This window comes from Aethalodelphis obliquidens, unplaced genomic scaffold (genome assembly GCF_003676395.1).
Source record: "Aethalodelphis obliquidens isolate GAN/ISIS:26980383/991018 unplaced genomic scaffold, ASM367639v1 scaffold16, whole genome shotgun sequence".
In the NCBI taxonomy this organism is placed as follows: domain Eukaryota; kingdom Metazoa; phylum Chordata; class Mammalia; order Artiodactyla; family Delphinidae; genus Aethalodelphis; species Aethalodelphis obliquidens.
The window spans coordinates 2,323,961-2,342,741 of NW_020837960.1; the positions used below are offsets into that span (position 1 = coordinate 2,323,961).

Genomic DNA, 18,781 nt, shown 5'->3' on the forward strand with positions numbered 1-18,781 from the left:
GAGAAAATGCCCTCCATGCTTTTGGGCGACACCTTCTCTATTCATCTTCTTGTTCCACTATCCCCTTCTCCTCTTCCCTTATAGTGTGAAAAATATGAGAGGAGGAGTAAATATATTGTTTCTCTAATATAGATCAAATGATTCTAACTTATAAAGGAAAGATAGATAAGTTATCTAATTCAAGCTCGTTAAAAGTTTCTTGAACCTTTACATACAACTTGATGACATTTTTCTCAAGATACCAAAGCTAGAATTTAACTTGCTTTCACTTTCTTCCATGACATTTTTATTACTTCTTAGATGTTCATCGTTTGCTAATTTTACAGTTTCTAAAAGGCCTTGGTCCAGGGTGTTAGACATAGCATGTGGGAAATCCCAGTACACAGGCTAATTAAATGTCATTAGTACTATCATTGTAATTAATATTAGAAGGCACCGTTTACTGAGCGTTCTCTATGTGACAGGCACTGTGTACTTACTTAACTCTTACAATGATGCTGTGAAGCAAGTCAGACTATTCCTATTTCCAAGGTAAAGAGTGGTGAAATCATTAATATATGGTCTGATAGGTAGAGTATGGTAGGGTTGGATTGGAACTTGGATCTTTCTGACTCCAAAGTAGGTATCTCTTGAGTTCTGTGCTTAAAATGTCCCTTAATTGTTCTTAGACAAGAGTATGTTTTCAAAGGAAACAAAGAAAGAATATTCTGAGATGATTCTGCAACCTAACCTTGAATAAGTAGGTGAGAAGGGTGCATACACGGTATCAAAAAGGTGCATGGTACATGTCTGCTAAACTTCCATGATTGGCATGTAAGTACGTACACTCTTGTGTATTTTCCAGTGCCCTTGGTTGCATTTTTGTAGTGCTTAACAGGAGTCAATGTAGCACTGTGGTAAGAGGATATGCATTGGGATAAGCAGACCGGGGTTCAAATCCCAGCTTTGATATTTACTTAATGTTTACTCTCTCTATGCCTCAAGGATCCTCGTCTTTAAAATCCATAAAATGCATGTGTTTTGTAGATTGCTGTAGGTATTAATTAAATTCTGTGTTTCAAAGCTTTTCACAGAATGCTTGGTCCAGATGATACTTACAGACCTGAAAAACCGTAGATGGCATTGTACTTCTGATGCTACTGGCACTGGTGGTATTGTCATTGGTCCTCTGAACAGCACCAGGAGCCACACATGCTGATATTAGTATTCCCAGTTAATAAATGAGAAAATGGGTACCCGGAGTAGTTAACTATCTCGCATGGGTACATAGAGAATAAAGAATTTCTAATTCTTGCATCTAATGCGGGTTTTCTACTATACCTTGCAGCTTCCAGTAGTTCTGTATTAGAATGTCAAATACATTCAAGATTCAAATTACAATTCAGTAGATGAAATGTCATTAGTTTATTTTCATACAGCACGTTATTCTAGAGGATCACCTTCTTAACAAAATGCAGATTCAAAACTTCAAATCCCTTTAATAATCCCTCTATTAACAGTGGTCAGTTTTGATACTTTGGACCTAAGCATGAGGGAGATAGATCCTTAAAGCATGGTCAGGAGAAATGGAAGGCCAGTAAGGAGAGAATTTAAACTTCACCCCTGAAATGTTCTTAAATGTTCTTAATCTGAAATTGAATTGCTTCACTGCTGTTTGACCAAAAAACAAGGAAAGAAAAAAACTTCCAGAAGTGGGAAAGCCATTGGTTGTGAACACAGTCAAGTTTTTGTGGACAGATGATGTATTGGTAAAAATATTTCAGTATAAAAGAGACATAGGTAATAATGTTCAATTGTTGACTGACTAACTAAAATTTAGTAAGAGAAATTCAGGTCAATCTGTAACTGTTATTGTAACAGATGCAGAACTGACTTGATCTACAGAATTCCCTTATGGCACTTAAAACTATCTTCATGGGTTAGTGGAATTATAGGTTTTAATTATATAATGTTGAGGAATATAGTCTCTTGTGCATATTTTCTTCTTGGTAGTCATAGTATTTGACAGTCTGGCAAATCTTTACCAGTTGGGGGCTGCCTAACATAACAGCCCCTTCCCTTTCCAGCAGAAGGAGAGAGGAAGTGCACTGAAGGGAACACGACAAGTCTTAAGCACCTTAGATACTGCTTTGGCAAGTCCGCATCTTCTGGGTCTGGCCAACATGTAGAGCACAGTCCCTCTGGAGGCAGCTCTGCTGAGCCCTTCCTACTTCTTCAGCAGCCACTCCAGGTGCTGAGACCCCATTCTTCACCCTCTTACTGCTGTGGTCCCTGTATTTTCGCAGGCTACCTTCTTGACGAAGATCTTTATTTAAATGACCTCAAACCATTGTTACCACGGGTACCAGTTTTGGTCAGGGAATTCTATAAATCAGGTAATTTTACATTTTAAGTGAAGAAGGTAGGTCTTGTACGTTTCTGAGGATTGGCAACTAAACTTGGAAGGTGTTTGAAGGTGAGGATTTGTGTATAAAGGGGAAGTGAAAGTAATATTTAATGAGCAACTATCAAATGCCCAGTGTTTTCTTGAATAGGTTAATTCATTTCAAACTCAAATCAACCTTTTTGAGGTAAATCCATTTTTATAGGTGAGAAAAAGGCAAGCTAGGAGAGTGGCTTATCCCAGATCATGTATCTAGTTAGCTGAACTGAGATTTAAATCAAGCTTTGTGAGTACATACATGTTGGAGTTTGGAGCTGGTAGAACTGTTACTGCCTTACTCACTGCGATGCTCTCTTTTTATAACCATGGCTGCTACAACCTCTCTGGTTTGGTGTCTGTTTTGTTTACCTGTAGTCCCCGTGCCTGTGTTTTATTCATTTTTCTATGTCTGATGCTTAGTTTAGCATAGAGCACATAATAGGTTCTCAATTAGTAGTAAGTAAATGATAAATGAACATACAAAGAATATAGGCATTGAAATCAGGTTGAACTGACTTCAAATTCAGTTTGACATGCCCCTATGTCCTTTTTTGAAAATTGGAATAAAAATGTCTACCTTAGGTATTTGAGGAGCCAATGAAATCATGTATATAAAGGCCCTATCAGTGCCTTATGTAAAATACGTCCTTAATGTTTCTTCCCTTTCCTTGTCCTCTCCCCTTATATAAATGCTTCTGTTATTATGAATGATCTTTGTTTTACTTTTATTGTGCAAGATTCCTGCAAGAATCATTCATTCCCGCTTAAATGAGCTTGCTACCTAAGCAATGCCAGATGTATCCAGGTTTTTTATTAGGTATTTTTTGATGTTGAAAATTGCGTAGTGAGGTGTCACAAATTCTCAAAGTGTTCTCCAAATTCTACAAATTCAATCAGGGTTGTTTTCTTTTCCTTCAAATAACTCAGTGTTATTCAACTTCACAAAATATTTAAAGGTCTTAGTCCATAAGTAATAACTTTGGCAGAAAAAATTAGGTATGCATATCTGCAAAGTACAGTCTTCCACAAGCAATTAATATTCAATGCTTATTGACTGATATTTGCTTATAATATTGTATTTAAATGTTTAGTGCATTTTATAATGTCATAGCTAAATAGTAAAAAAAAAAATCTGGTTTGGGGAGATTTTGTTGAAATATTTCTTAAATAGTCATTTAAATACATGATGTCAGATCTGAAATAATCTAAAAGGAAATGTCATTTGTCTCTATTGTACATAAAATTGTAGCATTTGAATCTAAAATTTCCTCTTGCAAAGTTTTAGTGGTGTTTTAGTCATTCACCTTAAAAATCAAATTAAAGAATAAGAACATTATGTGGTGTTAAATTATGAGATTACTTTCATGTAATATTAGACACTTCAAGAAATAAACTTTGGGCATTAATCTACCTTAATAGTTATATATTTTTTAAATTTGAAAAGAAAATGAGGCCAGATGGACTAAAGAGAGTTGCCAGCACCTTTCTGCCTGGTGGAATTGCTACTGATTTATGACAAATTCCAGTAAGAGCAGGCTGGGACTGGTTTGTTGCTGTCAGATGAGAACTGAAAGCAGACAGGTTTTGTTATCAATCACTGGTTGGCCGTGTCAGACAGCAATGGCTGTTATAATTGATTTGATGGCTCCGAATGACTTGAGCTTTAGTGACCAAAGCAGATTGTGGCAACTCAGCCATGCAAGACATTGACATGAAGAGGAGGTGACACGAGCCCTCAGAGGCAAAGTCAGATGATCTAGAGGGGCAAATTTACTCACCAATTCAATAATACACAAACTTTAACTTTTTTTTTTTTTGCGGTACGCGGGCCTCTCACTCTTGTGGCCTCTCCCGTTGCGGAGCCCAGGCTCCGGACGCGCAGGCTCAGCGGCCATGGCTCACGGGCACAGCCGCTCCGCAGCATGTGGGATCCTCCCGGACCGGGGCACGAACCCATGTCCCCTGCATTGGCAGGCGGACTCTCAACCACTGTGCCACCAGGGAAGCCCGCAGACTTTAACTTTTGATATGAGATGATGTTGATGAGCAAAAAGAGAAAATTAGGTTTTTGTTTTTGACAGACTTTATGGTGCTTTTTGTTGGGTTAGACTAGCCTTTCATGTTTTTCTTTTTACCCCAAGACTCTGTTACCTATAAGTAATGCTTACTATATTTGTTTTAATGCAGAACATCATGTATTATATATCACTTCCATTACTAAGCCATTTGATGGGAATGTGTGCTTTAATGGGGAGCAAAGAAAGGGAGGTAATATGGACCAGATATCTACCTTCATATATGACCTTGATTCCTGAATTTGGAGAATATAAATAAGTTGAGTTTCCTTGAATAAAGCAACTTCAGGAACTAAACACAGTAGAAGGTTTGAATTACTGACTATATCTGCCTCATTGTCTGAATGAAAACAGATTTCTGAAGGCATGTATGTTATCAGTCAGTTGGGCAAACATACAGGTGTGTGTGTGTGTATGTGTGTGCATGTGTGTTGACAACCTAGTTTCCATGTCAAAGTTTTCAGACATACGTGGATTATGATCTGGGCCAGATGTGGAAAATGTTTCCTCTCAACAACCTATTGATTGGCAGTCATTTCCTGGAGCACTGGGTTGGGAAAGGCTCAGTTGGAAAGAACATTGTGCTCATTTAGTGATGTCTGTGGTGGATGCTGAATAGGGAAGGGAAACATTTGCCCTCTCTGGATGCACCTTCGACCTGTTGAGGTTAATAGTGGAAAGAGATTGGGGTGAATATTTGTTTGGAGTTTTCTTTTCCTAAGTAAACGTATGTCAGAAATCTAAGAGACCACTGATACTGCAGGCACAGAAGACTTAAATTAAATATAATTAAACCACCATATCTTGGATATCATTCTTCAAATTTTATCTGCAATGAATTCATCAGAGGTGATATATTTTTCTTTTTCTAATTTATATTTAACTCTTTTTTAATATAAATTTATTTATTTATTTATCTTTGGCTGTGTTGGGTTTTCGTTGCTGCACGTTGGCTTTCTCTAGTTGCGGCGAGCAGGGGCTACTCTTCCTTGCGGTGCACGGGCTTCTCATAGCAGTGGCTTCTCTTTGTTGCAGAGCATGGGCTCTAGGCACGCGGGGTTCAGTAGTTGTGGCACGCAGGCTCAGTAGTTGTGACTCGTGGACTCTAGAGCTCAGGCTCGGTAGTTATGGTGCATAGGCTTAGTTGCTCCGTAGCATGTGGGACCTTCCCGGACCATATATTTTTGTTTTATAAGGATGTCTTCCAGAAACCTTTCAGGATATTTTTATTTTAAACTTAAGAATAAAATGATGGAACACGCTAGTTATACACTACTTTTTCAATAGTAGCTTTTATTATTTTCTTCTCAGTAGTTATACTAGATTATGGTGTTTTTAAATTGAAAATTTTTATGGAAATTAAGTTCTGGCTTTGTTTTGAGAAAAAGGAATTGCAAGGAATCTATTTCTTTCAAGTTTTACTCAGTAATGAACATTTTTTTATTCATTAATGTACTTATCTATTCGAATTTTTTAAATAGTCTCCTCTGGACAAAGTTACATCTAATTCAGGAATAGTTCTTAATGAGCAGTGATGTAAGAAAAAAGATTAACACCTAAGTGAATGCCTTAGAAATTACAGAATGTAGATACTGAAGGAACCTAAAGATCTTCTATCCCCAGTGACTTTGGAACTTTTTTGACTTAAACCCACACTTAGAAAAACATAATACAAGACCCACTATATATACATGCACACACACCTATTTAAAACCAGAAAACAAAAAGTTCAGTTTTTACCTTTACTTCATTGTGATGTAGTCTATTTTCTTTTCTAATCCAATCTCTTCTAATCTACTGTATTTCATTAAAAGTAAAATATGGGGGCTTCCATGGTGGCGCAGTGGTTGAGAGTCCGCCTGCCGATGCAGGGGACACGGGTTGGTGCCCCGGTCCGAGAAGATCCCACATGAGGCGGAGCGGCTGTGCCCGTGAGCCATGGCCGCTGAGCCTGTGCGTCCAGAGCCTGTTGCTCCGCAACGGGAGAGGCCACAACGGTGAGAGGCCCGCGTACCGCAAAAAAAAATAATAATAATAATAAAATAAAATAAAATATGTCGCACCAGTCTTGATGGATAGAAACCTGATATTTTAGAAAATACTTTTCTAATTTTATTCTCTCATTTTACTGATTAAGACACTAAAGCCCAAACTGAGAGGTACTCTGTAAAAAAAAAAAAAAATTAATTATATTAATAAGTTAGGACTGCCCTGATAGCGCAGTGGTTAAGGATCCGCCTGCCAATGCAGAGGACACAGGTTCGTACCCTGGTCCGGGGAGAACCCACGCGCTGCGGAAAAACTAAGCCCGTACGCCATAACTACTGAGCCTGTGCTCTAGAGTCTGTGAGCCACAACTACTGAGCCCACGTGCCACAACTACTGAAGCTCACACACCTAGTGCCTGTGCTCCTCAACAAGAGAAACCACCACAATGAGAAGCCCGCGCACCGCAACGAAGAGTAGCCCCTGCACGCGGCAACAAAGACCCAATGCAGCCAATAATTAATTAATTAATTATAAAGAAAAGTTAATGCAAACCCCACAGTCTCCTGTTAAAATGTAAGAGAAATTGAGCTCCAGGCCTTCAAGGAATGTATAGACTGAAATGTAAACAGGACAAACACAATTGTATATATTACATCATTAACAACCAACCTTCTTAATATCAGATTATAACAAATAAAATTATAAATACTTAGATTATACCAACGAGAAAGCATATGGATAGACTAAAAAACTTTATAAAGAAAATGTTATTTGAACTAAATTTTGAAGGCGTAGAGAAAGGTAATTTTTTTTTTCTGGAAAAGGACTGCTTAGGAAAGATGTTTTAATAGCATTCTGTACAGATAAAGAAAACATGACAAATCAAATTTTACAGAACAATGAGGGTCAAAGTTGGAGATTGTTAACTCACTGTTGTGGTTCTAAATTACTCTAATATCCTACAAAGTTCAGCGTAGTTTAGCACAATGATCAGAACATTGATCAGATCAATGTTCTCATAATAATAGGCTTTTAAAATATTTTCAGTGACGTAGACACCAGGGTTCTGACAGATGATCAGTAAAGACTATCTAGATGTTAAAAGTCTTCAAATTCAAGTAAAACAAGCAGAAAATAAGCTAGAAATCTTTCTAAATTTAGGTACAAACATTTTCATTTCAGCTAAGAAAAGGCAAGCAACCTGACTTTTTGGTTCTTCTTGCTGTTTTCCTTTTTTTTTTTTTTTGGAATAATTATATTGAACTATAGATAACAAGCAGGCTTGCATGGTCTTTGAATATGGCAATTAACATCTTTTGCATTGATTTACTAGCTCATTCTCTTTCTAAGCTTCTTAACTGTGGTGATCATTGTAATTACAGAGCTGCCTGTATTGTGTGAAGGTACAATTTGTAGGTCAAAAGTGTTATACAGAAGTAGGTATGGTGGCTGTCTAATTAGATTGCTTAATATTTTTCAAAATGGCACTGTTTTTTGTTGTTGTGCTTTGTTTGTCTCAGTGTTCCAAATGTTCTCTTTTAATATAATTACATGATTGGATTTTCTTTTGAACTTTATGAGACATTAATTAGCATTAAACATTTAAGCTTGAAATATGATTTGCTGTTGGACAAAATTCTACAGTTTCTTCGTCAATGTTTTGTAGTCGAATGCTGAGAACTCACTCAATAGATAGATGTTCATTGTGCAGCTCCGGGTAGCATCTGTCGTAGATGCTGGGGCTCTAGCTATTTTTGCCATTATGGACCTTACAAAGTTCACCTTCTCTTGCAGCAGCATTCTGTATTGGTGGAAATTCTAAAGTCCACACCTTGCCAGCAAACCTGGTGCTTTTTTCTTCACCATGTGAATGTTTTGGTCACAAGCTGTTCCAACTTACTCCACCAAGTGCATTATTGTGCCTTCTGAGTATCTCATGATTAGTGACGTCCTCCAGAGATTTCAGCTCCCTGGAGCTAAGAGCAGTTCAGTGAGCAGAGTCTACTCTCCTGCCAAAACACTGGTTTATCTGACCTCTTGCAGCCCTTCTTTGGAACTCTTCCTACTTCTTGCAATATATCCTGTCTTTGTGGAACTATGTTCCTTACTTAGAGTGCCCTAAATAGATGCTTCTCTATTTTATACAGGTGGAGAAAAATTCACCTACATAAGTGTATTGGCTTTTTTTCATTAGGTATAAATACTTCCCTATGGAACAAGGATCAAATCCAGTTTATAAATCATATATACAAGAGATGTAAGATGACTCCCGAACACCCCATCCCAGACACGTGGTTTGTGTTGTCACTGCAGTTGGTGGCTGGGCCTCCCTTTAACATCAACGTTCAGAAGAGAGTGCATTGTATTGTTCTCAGTCAGGGACAGAATTTAGAATCTTTGGTATTGACCGCTGAAAATCAGGGCATTCGGTTGTATGCCTGATCTGACTCAACCCAGTCCCTTCTGTCACAATTAATGTTTTCTGGTTACATTAAGAGCATTAAATTTCCACAGGGCAGATTCCCATTTCAACAAGGTGTGTACAACACACTAATGATGTTCTCAAATGAGAAAGCGGTGTGCATCCATACAAATTGAGATCACACCTCCATCCTTAGAATATAGTTGTGATTACATTAAAGACACATTACAAGTCAACAACAAAAAACTTCCTTATGTATTAAATTAGTAAAAATTTATATATCTTATTATAGTCACCTGTTTTTGTATTACTTCATGTCCTATATATTAATTTTCCATTTTAATTGTCACAATTGGCTACTGTTTATACATACTTAACTTATTCTACTAAGCCATGATTGTATTTATTTTATAATTAATTTCATTTTTAATAGATAGTACACTCTTATGGTCCAAAATTAAAACTTTATAAAACTTTCACTCCCACCCCTGTCCTTTATACACAGTTTCTTTTCAGAGTCAACTAATGTTACTAGTATCTTTTCTCTCTTTTAATTTTTATATATCTTACATCTCTTTATATCCTTTTCCCATTTTTGTTGTGTTATTTGGTCTTTTTCCTACTTTTTTCTAGGAATTCTTTATGTATTAGTTCATAAAGATATCAGTCAACATTAAGTCATTTACAATAAAATTATCCATTGAATTTTTTTTAGAAATAGATAAGCTAATTCTAAAATTCAAATGGAAAAACAAAGAAGCAAAAACTAGAAAAAATATTAAAAAAAAAAGAAAGGGAGAGAGAGAGAGAGGCCAGTGGAGGTCTAGCCTTACCAGATATTATGACACAAAGCAACAACAAGAAACTCAGAGAATATATTTCAACTCCCGAAAGACTAATTTCTCTGTTTTCTTTTTGATGCCCAAATTGTCAGACTTGTCCAGTAAGAACCGTCTTCAAGTTTCTGTATCCTTTTAACACTGACCCAGGCTTTTTTTAATGTGTCCTTACATTTTGGCAACAAGATGCTCCAGGCTCATTTTGAGTATTTTTTTTCCCTGCTGTAGAACTTGGAATCACTTTCTTTAATGGAGAAGACTGTTAGAGACCAAAATGTGAACATTAGTGCTGCATGTCAAATTATGTACAATTGGCCCTCCATATCCACGGATTCAACCCAGTTCCAGAAAGAAAATATTTTTAAAATTCCAGAAAGTTCCAGAAAACAAAACTTGAATTTGCAGCAGGCTAGCACCTATTTATATAACATTTACATTGTATTTACAACTATTTGCATAGCATTTACATTGGTTCAGGTATTTTAAGTAATCTAGAGATGAGTTAAAGTATACAGAGGATGTTGGAGGATGTTCCAGGATTACGTAAGTTATATGTAAATACTACGCCATTATATATAAGGGACTTGAGCATCCATGGATTTTGGTATCCACAGGGTTCCTGGAGCCCAGGGTTCCTGGTATCCTTGGATACCAAGTGACAACTATATATGGTGGTAGACTGGCTGCATAAGACCATAACCAGGCCACTGTAATAATAGACTAGACAAGATATTCCTTTTTTAAGTGCGTAAGTTCACGATGGTTTATTTTCTCTACATCACATCTTCCTAACAATAGAAATAACAGCCAACATTTATGTAGCTCTTACTATAGCTAGGTAGTGTTTTGCCCTTACATGTAGTAACTCATTCCATCATCACAAAAATCCCATAAGGCATAGATATTTATATGTGTGTGTGTGTGTGTGTGTGTGTGTGTGTGTGTGTGTGTGTGTGTATAAAAGAGGGACTTCACAGAAAGTTGTTAAATAACTTGCTCAAGTTTAAATAACTAGTAAGTGTCCGAGGTGGGATTCAAACCCATGCATTTGTCCATATTCTTTACTTGAGAAAAATGGATGAATGAGTATGAGGACTCCTATGGGAAAGAGTTCCAAATTCCCCGGTTCATTTCAGGCAAACATTTGAGAAAGAGGCTGACTGTGTGTCAGCCCAGACAAGTTCTAATAGTCCTCTTCCCTGAATATTAAATAATTGTTTACTATGCTTTATGTGACCTTAAGGATATAAGACCTAATTATTATCCCAGTTTCTTAAACAACAACCTATACCCCTAAGGATTTGAGCACCTAGCTGTTGCCAGGGGGAAATAAACACCCCTTTGTTCCTGCAGGTCACACTGACCTTATAAGAAATCAACAGAGGTTGCCTTTGTTTTTGAAGAGGCTTCTTTAGATAGAATTAATTCACTGCCTCCATTGAGAGACACGGTAAAGAATAAAATATTTAATGTGAAAAAGAGACCCTCTTTCTTTGAAGGTCTTCAGTCTTTTTGTAGAAAAGATAATTTGTATGAAATGCCTTTATCAACTGAGTACATTTTATTATCATCGTTGATTTCTAGCCTCTAATCTCTTATACATTCATTGGGAGCTCTTAGCCAAAAGTCATACATTATTATTTTTAATGTGTTTGTGTTTACTTCTCTGTATTACCTAAGGCTAATTTTATTATTATTACCATCATTATTAGTAAATTGCATTTTAACACCCACTTGCCTGTTTTTCTCAAATGTCTGGTGAGGATAGTTAACTCTGAGACAGGAAGAGTCCAAAAGATCAACACTCTTATGAGTGAGGGGTCGCGAGATCAGCCATCTGAAGACTCTCACACTAGATCTGTGCCTCAGTGAATTGGAAGAAATACAGAAAGGGTTGGGGATTCCTTAGTTGGTTAGCTGGACCAGGAGGCTCAATTATCTCATGAGGCCCTGAAGTAGATATAAGGATCTATACACATAGTACAGAGCCCAGCGATGGCGAGGTCAGAGAAATGAGAGCAGGCAAATGGACCCCACCACTGCCTGGGGGTGATGGTTACCCTATCCCGAGGTGTTATGTTTAGATTAGCTAGTTCTATCTGTGAACAACATATTCACAGAAATTCAGAATCATTTGATTCATTGATTCCTGTCTTATTGTATGTGCATGCTGGAGAAAACATCAGTTACATATAAAGAATTACATATGTGTATACATATGTAGGTCCATACATATACATGCACACACAGTTATTATTTATATAGGGGTGGAAATAACTGGCTTTGTACAACATTCTTTCTATCAGTTTGGTTATATGAAATAATATATGTAAATCTATACATTTAATTCTAGAATACAACACTTGTAAAGTGAAGTTCTAGTTTATGTGATAGAATGGACCTCGTAATCTGTTAAATATGGCAGCTATGTTTTCAAAAGAAATACTTTCTCCCCAAGTTAATAATAATCAAGGTTTGAGTTTTAATAAGTAATTGTAAAATTTTAGCAGAGAAAAGACATTGGTCAGCAAAGCGTATGATGCTATTTTTTTCCTGTCTTTTATCTTTGTAATAAGCCATTTTTCATAAGTCACTTTCTGCCATTGAAAATGGTAGTATTCGTGTTCTAGCAATAATTGTAGAGGTTTGAGTTATTATAAACTTTGAATATCAATTCCCCCCTTCTGTGACAGTTCTACCACTAGGGAAGTCAGGCTTGCAAGGTCTAATTACTGCAGCGTTTTGATATCCCCAGCTACAATATTGGCAGGAATTTAAGCCATGGTAGAATTCATTGGTGACACCATTGTAACTAAAAAGCACAGAATCTGTTTTTAAGCTTGTTCAGGGTGGAAAAAAGTATCGGATGATGTCAAATAGTCTTGCTGTAAGTTCAGAAGTGCCTCGGATGATTCTAATATGAAATGCTAATTATTTGCAATAGGATGTAAATAAGGTAGCACCAAGTCTTATTTGCAGTGACTAATGAAAGCTGTTGTACTGTAATCAGTGAGATACAGAGCAACAGGGCAATTCATTAGGAAAACCATAGTTGACAAGCAGTTAATGCATGCCAGTCTGGACCTTTCCTCTTGCTTCTGTTTGCTTCTATTATTTCTCGTTGATAATAATAAGTCCCATATGGAAAACATATAACAAGGATAAGAAGAAACTAGCAGCTAAATTTTGCGAAGCTAGGCCGAATATCTACAGGCTGTAAGTCTCCCTTTAGCTTTTCTCTGCCTATGAAAAACAACTGCCATATTAGGCTGATTGAAAATACAGTGATTTTTCTAGTCAGCAAACTGCTAGTCTGAGAATTTTTCATGTTATCTCTCCAGACTTGAGCAAAACTTAACTATGCTGCAAATTATTTTATATTCCAGATATATATTACATTTCAAAGTTTAACCACATTTTCACTTCTCATACTTTAGCAACAGAATACTTTTAAGAAATAAAAACACAAAATTGCTTGATATACTGCTCTCTTCTCTGTGTTATCCAGTACATGCCTTAGTAAATAGAAGTTGAAACTCTGGAATAGCTTTTCTGCTCTGGGTTGTACGTTCATCACAGCAGCAATAGTATAGGACACTACACTCTTTTAAAACTTGTATAGCCAAATTTCTAACATATAGCTATTAAAGTAAAGGAAATAATTATGTTTTATTCCCCACAGGTGGAAAAATTAGGAAGGTGACTACTGTCGTCTGTAATTTTTAGAGCTGTTTCTATCACTGATTATCCATGACTACCATAAAGGAAAGCCAGCTCATTTGATTCAGTGAGCATTTTATGGTCCCTCTCTTTTTTAAAAGATTTTAAGGTACCTTGTCTATTTAAAGCATGGAGAAGTAACTGAAAAGTCAGTACTGTGATTTATTTCTGAGCTTCCTGACAGCCAGTGGGAAGAAAGGAAGCAGAGCTGGTTCTAGAGTACCAAAACTTGGGCTGCATCCTCTGGGCAAGAGAATACTTGAATCTAGGTTCAAGGAAACAAAACCCAGGAAATACCAAGGGTCTAAGGCCAATGGAGAGTTTAATTTAGTCTTTATTCCCCATTATTTAAAATGCCATGAATTATCCACACTGAGCTCTTTCATTTTATCTGGAGGTGTCTTAAATCCTTTAGACAATCTCGGACCCCTAAGCTTGGTACAGAATAAGATCACTCTGCAGTGGTAGTGCATGCAAGGGGTTTTGCACAAGTAGGATTGCCAGATAAAACACAGATGGTCAGTTAAATTTGAATTCCAATAAACAATGAATACTTTTTTAATATCAGTATTTCCCATAAATACTTTAAAAATATTATATAAATATATCCCAAATATTACATGGGACTTACTGATACTAAAGATATTGTTTGTTATTTATCTGAAACAATTGTTAACCTGAAATTCAAATTTTTGTCCTAAATCTGGCAACCCAACCCACAGCCTGCAGGCTAAGCCTCACAAACTGTAATAGGGAACTGTCCCTTTATCACAAAAACTTAGTCTTTTTTTTCCTTCTTTTAACCTTTGTTGAGATATTGATGGTGATAGATAGAAAAAACATTATTTTCTAGCAAGGAGACACTTAACAAAGGAGCTTTAAGCCATACATGATAATCAACCCAAAAAGGAAGCTTTATCAAGGGGCTATTTCAAGTGAGCTGTGGATTGGTGGGGAAAGAACACACACACACACAGAGTACAGTTAAATTAAGCTTCCAGTTAAAATTGCCAGAGAGATAGCATCTTATGGGAAGTTGGATGTCTGCATGGTGCGAGTGTGTATAGCGTATCTCAATACCCCATTGCCTCTGGAAACTGATAGGGGCCTGCAGCTTCAGGAACACAGTCCTGGGAAGTAGAGTCTCACTGACTCTGAAAAGCTTAGTTCTTATTGTACTTACTGTTCTTTTATCCTTGGGGTTTTAAATCTTGGATATTATTCTGGAAGTACTTCTACTAACAATCTGGACACTTTGCATCAAGGAACTGTTTTAAACATTGGCCTCTCATCCTTGAACACATGTCAGCGTCACCAAGAGCACAAAAGATTCTGAGTGAGGGAGAGCTGAGTAGCATCCTTTAGTCCCTGAACATTATTTTGAAGTGTTCCCTTCCGTATAGACTTTGAACCCTGTATTGCTCTTCCTCTCCACTACAAACTGGAAATTTATTTCTTGAAAGGAGTATGTATGTGCTGGCACGTGTTTAGGTCAAGCTTCAGCTTGAGACCAGAATTCAGTTTAAGCAGAGAAGTACTGATAATGGCATATTAAATGGATTGCAGTATCATTGGGAGAAATGAAGAAGCACTCTAGATTGAGTTTTATGAATAATATCCAAAGCCAGGACACAGGCCATCAAGGCAATTGCTCCCTCCTCTGTGAGACAGAACTGCCTGCTCAATTGGGAAGCTGCTGCTCTAGAACCTCACTGCCACTCCTGACACAAAGTCCCTATGATCTGGAAGCTACCATCATTACTGCCAGCTACAGAACTGCACAGGGCCCTTGCTGTCTACCCCAACATAGCAGATACCCATCTTCCCTTTCAGCACCCACAAAGCTAGTGACCAGATACTGGGAACTTGCTGATGCTTCCAAAGTCACATTTGAGAGCAAAACCAGCAAAAACACGGCCTCTACTTTACTTCCACCTTTCTAAGCCTTGAGCAGTTTGGAGACTAGCCAAACCAAATCATATCCAAACTGCGAGGGGATCTTTGAGATGGTTCTTAGCTTTCCAGCCAGTATAATACAGGAAGGCACTGTAGTAGGTGGTTAAAATGGACGTTGACTGTCAGTTCTCCATAACCTTGTTTACAAGTAATCGTCACATCTTATTAATTACTCTGTCCCCTACAGAGGGGAAAAATCAATAAAGACCATGTCATAAGGCTGTCAGATGCTTTTTGGAAAATGTTTCTGAGGACCTTCTGTAAGTTAGATCATTAGTATTTCCGTCTGTAAGGTCATATACCAATTCTTGAACAGTGGCAAGTTTTTTTTTCTGACCTTGAATTCCTAAGGGCTTTGAACACAGAATCTTTGACAGGGGTAATGACATGTCTTATGTACAATGTTCTGACAACAGTTTTATGTCAAACGTAAAAGCTTCTTTATATGGTTGTATCTTTATTCAGAAGTGTTTGCCTTGCTTCTGATGCTCCTGAAAGGGCATGAGCTGCCAGCACCATTCTGGCCGTTACTTTGATGGTGCTCAGAAACTGTTCTCAGAACTAATCTACCTTGTTTCTGTTTTGGTTCCTCCAGACACAAGCAAGTAACCTGATGGGACTGGAATTCCTTCCCTTTTCACCTACTGTTATGGCTGGATTGATGCCAAGTGGGGCATACGCAAATCCACCCAAGTTTTCTTTGGTTTATTGTACATCCTCTTTTCTCTGTCATTAACCATTATTTTTTCAAATAGACCCAAAGCGAAAAGGTTCCTAAGGCAATAGTGAGAGGCAAATAGAGTAGAATTAGTGATAGTCCAGAAATACTTACAGGGCTATTTACAGGACTGGATTTTCATTTGGTAGGAATTAGAGAAACCCACATCATTGATTCACCTGGTTCTTATACAGTTGTGGAAATGTTGACAAATAACTTTAAAAGAAACATGAGTTAACAGCTTGAGTACTGAAGTATGGTTCCTCCTTTTATATTACTTGAGGAGCCATTGTTGTATAAAAATCACAGTGCAATAAATGCAATAAAAATCATCTTTATTTATCAAAATATTATTTATTACCAAGACATGAAAAAAAATGAAACTGACAAAGTAAGTTACACATTACTATTAATCTTTTGCAAGTTTCATGGATTCTTTCAGTAAAAAGGCCATACTTGCAAATTCCACTTGAGCTTTTCTAATCAAATTTTCATATAAGTTGGTTATAATTGTTAACAATCCCTTGTGGGAAAACGGATGATTTTTTTTCTTAAATAGAACAAAAAAAGATGTGCTATAGTATAAAGGTAAAATATAATTCAAAAATCTTGACTTACGTAATGTTTAGAGAGTTATTTGTGGAATTTTTCAATATGAAAATTCAGCCAAGTATACATTTAGTAAGTTGCATTATTTTGGATTGCTTTAATAGGGTAAAAATCTTAGAAAAATAAAAGTCATGGGAATTAGGGCTAAGTTCCTACAATACTTCTTTAATAGCAACTGTATGCCTCACCCCACATAAATACTTCTTAAACTTTCATTTGGGATTGTTACATATGCTAGTCAGTCAATGAAAATGAGTTATTGGGGCAGATAAATAAATGGGCTTAAAATATTTACTTACTAGCTTAAATAACTACCAAGAACTGTATTCTGCTAAGCTTCGAAAATTCTAGTCATTTTCCTCTCTGTTTGCCTAAAGTCTTTCTCATACATTCAGCTTTATAGATAACTGACAGGCACATACGGAGGAGAACGCTTGCGTTGGTGATATATTTTATGGCATTTTATTCGCTCAACCAGCATTTTTGAGCACCAACCACATGTGGAACCTGCCTTTGTTACAAAGGTGACACAGTGTTTCCTGGCCTGATGTACTTCCATGTTTTACAGAAGAAACTATTGAGGTTTATATTATTATACATTGCCCATATTTATTAAAATAAGTTATTTCCAGATTTTATGAACTTTTTTCATAGAATAAACCTAAATGTTTTCATTAAATGTTAATAGTTTGTAATATTTCAGACGTAGTATTTTATTAATATTTTTAGAATCTATATTTTAATTAATTTTAATTTTTGCTACGTAAAACATTCACATGGTTCAAATTGAGAATTTCAAAAGAAGATGCAATGAACAATCCCCCTCCCCTTTGTCCTCCAACCAGCCAGTTTCCCCCTCCCCAGCAAAAATGCATATTGGTTAAGATTAGGTTCAAGTGCATATAAGAGAAAACTCAAATATCATTGACTTAAATACTTCAGTTAGAGAAATTCAGAGGTGTCGGTCTGATGCTTATATGGAAGTTCCACAATGTCATCAGGGACTTGGACTCCTGTCTTTTTTGTTTGTAGTTTTATAACTTTGACAGTGGTTAGCTCTTATCCACACTGACTGTAGATTTTTGAAGGTGATGACAGGAACATTAATAACCAACATATAGAACTTGTTTGGTGAGTCTTCATCCTCTTTACGTTTTCTAAACAACCACACATGGATCCAGTATGGGACATTCTGATTCCTTTGGCCCAGACAGCTTTGTTGAGCCTGATGTCAATGTGCACATCTGGAGTTCCCATCTCCTTCATGGAGAACTTCTAATTTTTTTGAGTGTCTGAGGGGCAGGCATCTTGAACCCCAGTCCATGGATGTGCTTGTGAATGTTGATGGTATATTCTCTGGTCACCACTTCATTGATGGCAGTCCCTCTTCTTGCCACCCTTCTTTGCAGGTGTCGTTCTTCCAGGCCCAGGTTGGAAAGGATGAGGGTGAGGGATTATCTCCTTCGGTCTTGATGCTTACCATCTTTAACCTTTAGCTTTTAGTCTGGAGGCTGCCCCCGGTCCAGTTTGGCTAGTGGAATGCCATGTCATTTCTGTATTCCAGGGAGGAGAAAGAAGTCAATAAGAGCCAAAAGTCATGGCTCTATAAACAGCGTTCCCCAACATGAAGAAGAGGAGTTTAGCTCACAGGGTACCCATGTGAAAGAAATGCCTGTAGCAGATAGGACATGAGCAGCTTGAGAGAAAGTATTCCCTGGAACGGAACATCACCAGGGACAGCAGTGGCCAAAGGCAGACTTCACGTATTTTACTTTTTTGTTTAGGACCAACCTTTTTAAATAACTTACATGTATCATAGTTTGTTAATACATTCTTCATCAAATCATAGTATCTTATTTGTAAACTGAAATTTTACCTAGAAATGTGACATGGAACTGATACTAAATGCTGTATTTGATAAATATTTTCCCTAAGTAAGAATATTGCTCTTTATTCATTCTACAGTTCAGCCCAAATTACATAAGTACCCGGGTCCCATTTCGCTTATACACTGTTTTTCGAGCAGGACAT

The 18,781-nt window shown here is 37.0% G+C and overlaps 1 protein-coding gene and 1 pseudogene across 2 annotated transcripts in view; one reads left to right on the forward strand and one right to left on the reverse strand.

Moving 5' to 3' along the window:
* Positions 1–18,781, forward strand: part of DIAPH3 (diaphanous related formin 3) — a 546,908-nt gene that overhangs the window by 456,806 nt on the left and 71,321 nt on the right. The window lies entirely within an intron of this gene.
* Positions 17,529–18,749, reverse strand: LOC113625809 (60S ribosomal protein L31 pseudogene; annotated as a pseudogene).